The 2,658-nt window shown below is 36.8% G+C and overlaps 1 long non-coding RNA gene across 1 annotated transcript in view; it reads right to left on the bottom strand.

Annotated features, from left to right (window-relative positions):
* Window positions 1-875: 875 nt before the first annotated feature.
* LOC139668413 (uncharacterized) overlaps window positions 876-2,658 on the bottom strand; it is a 19,910-nt gene continuing 18,127 nt past the window's right edge. Inside the window, exon 3 of the long non-coding RNA XR_011697052.1 lies at window positions 876-958. This is a non-coding gene — a long non-coding RNA (uncharacterized lncRNA). The remainder of the gene's footprint in view (window positions 959-2,658) is intronic.

The following is a 2,658-nucleotide window of genomic DNA, read 5'->3' as shown; positions in this document are numbered from 1 at the left end:
AAAGAATTTAAATAAATTTTTTTCATCTATTCCCAGCTGATTGGAAATCAAAACCAAAATTCTTCAAGGAACACACAATCTTAGAAAGAAATGTCATCTTCCATCATAAATTAAAAAGAAAAAACCAACCACAAAGATTACAGGATTTCACTGTATTGTGTTGTTTCAGAGCCACCAAGAAAGCATCCATCATGGTAAGACCAGAAAGCCAAGTAGTCCAAGGGACAGCTGAGCCATACCATGCATGTAGTTGCTCCATGAAGACTCATTTTGGGAGTCAGCAGGACACATGGGCTTAGGCAGGGGACACGTTGATGCCTCCTGCCTCCATGCCAGCCTGCCTGTCTGCAAGCAAAGCTGCCAGGGAGCACTAAAACTTCCCTGGCTTGGTGGGTGGAAGAAGAAACTCCAGAAAACCAAGGAAGATTGGAAAAACATGAGGCAGGGTACAGGGCCAGTTGGTCTCTCTTCCCAAATAGTTTAATTTGAAGGTTTGGACAGAATAAATAAATTATCATGGAGCACTTCAAGTTTTGTCAGACTGTTCTTTCTCAATGAGCTTTGCTGAGGTAAGAAAAATGTGTAGGCTGAGGAGGCAAAAAGGGCAAAATAGGCTGCAGTTTTCTTCTGTTGCTTTAAAGAATTTGGCACAGAGTATGTTATAACTTCCCTGCCTTAATGGTGAGTCTCCAAATAAAAAGAAATGTTCCTCATCACATTCATCTGACCTTACTTTGTGACATGAATGACAAAGTCAGGACAGGGCAGGGCATGCTTGTAACTGCCATGCCAGTATCTTTGGGGATGAGACAAGCTGAACACTGCTTACTTGGAGTCTGATTTTCATATTGGCAGGAGTATCACTTTGCAGCTTACCTGGAGAAGACAGAGAAGTTGAGGAAGGAAAAGGAAGGCAGAGATGTCTATTAAATAGTTTCCTCTTTTTCATTTTGCAACCCTGAAAGCAAAGTAAGATAACTTACTGTTATGCTTACTGTTATGCAGCTTTGGACAGAAGAAAACATCTCCAGAATACATTTGAAGTCTGTCCTGTGTTAGGGCGCTCCCATCAACCCATTGGAGGAGGCTAAAAGGAATACAGTTCTGATTGCAATGCCAGACTTTATTTTTCCCTAGTGCAGAGCTTTTACAATCAAATCCAAACTGGACATGTCAGACTTGCTATAGGAATTATATCAGTGCAAGCGGAAATGCTTATCAAGCTTAGTGTTAGGATTGGTAATTTAGGAACCTTGATGAGGATATAATTTAGGAAACCTGTAAAGTGAAAGAAAATTATCAGCATACACTTTCCCACAGTAAATAAAATCACATCCAGATCTAAGAATATCCATTAAATGCCACAGACTATTACAGAAAACATACAGCCCCTTCATTAATACATGAAAAGGATCCTTGAATTTTTATGCTAATGAAGATAAAAATACTGATGTGAAGTTACTTTTTGCATGCTAGAAATCTAATATCAGATCATAATTATCCAGGGGCACTTCACAGTTCATTTATTTAGCACAAAGAAGGAAGTAGTCTCTATGTAAATATACATGGTCACCTATAAAGAGATTTAGCAGAAAATTTAATCTAATCCCAGTACAAGCCTACTACTCCAGTGGGTGATGAATACCTTATTCAGAAAAAACATTTCTCTTCCCTGGAGACAAAAATTGCCAAATAAGTAATATTATTTTATTACGACAGTCTCTGTTTTGTAGTACCAAGTAGTCTTATTTCTTTTCTCTCCATGTAATCATGTGTTTTCTCTGTGTGAGCTACAAAGCATCTGCAGATCCTAACTTTGGGAGGTCATGGGCTTGACACAATCTGTTTCTGTGGGAGGTTTTTCTCAATTTGCATATGCTGTTATTGGCCTTTTCCTGCAGCCAAAGTAAGTGAGTCCAATTACAGAATCCTGCTGTGATCAATAAACATTGGAATTTTTGCAAGTAATTGGGGAATAAGATATGAGGCTTTCCAGCATGAAGCTTTTTTGAAACAGGAGAAAATGCAGTAGTTGAAAAGTCTATTTCTAAAAAGTCTGCTTATTAAAAAATGCTGAGATTTGAGATTTTTTTTTAATTTTTTCATTTGAAAGAAGTCACCATTATGGATGACAAAGGATTTTTTTCAGTGCACTGTATATTTGTAACCAGGAAGCAAATAACAGAGATATATTAGAATAAGATGACAATAGATTTTGGAAGGCCATTTAAATCCACTATCATATATTCCAGTGTAAAAAAAAATCTATAGGAAGCATATACCCTTGTTGCTAGTTCTATTAAATATCCATTATAGCTACTATAATGAATGACATATTATAAACAACTTGATTTTTCAGAAATTCTAAGGATCATACTTGTGTAAAAGAAAGAAAGGGTTTTTTTCTCATTTGTTCAAGCAAATAAAGTTCAAGAGTGTGATCCATGTTACCCTATGAAGACACAGTTGAATGGGAGCCATATTTTCACTGTAATTTCAGAAAAAAAGTCACAGCAGATACATGGATTTGTTCAAGCTCTATCTGTACCATAATTTTCCTCTAATGGAGTGGTATTTAAGTTAATCGTCTGATCTTTAAATGGACTCTACACCCAAGCTCCAAATCAGTAAGCAAAGACGAAAAGATATGGATGTCAT

The sequence above is a fragment of the Pithys albifrons genome, chromosome 2 (genome assembly GCF_047495875.1).
Source record: "Pithys albifrons albifrons isolate INPA30051 chromosome 2, PitAlb_v1, whole genome shotgun sequence".
Taxonomy (NCBI): domain Eukaryota; kingdom Metazoa; phylum Chordata; class Aves; order Passeriformes; family Thamnophilidae; genus Pithys; species Pithys albifrons.
This window is presented reverse-complemented; position numbering and strand designations above follow the sequence as displayed.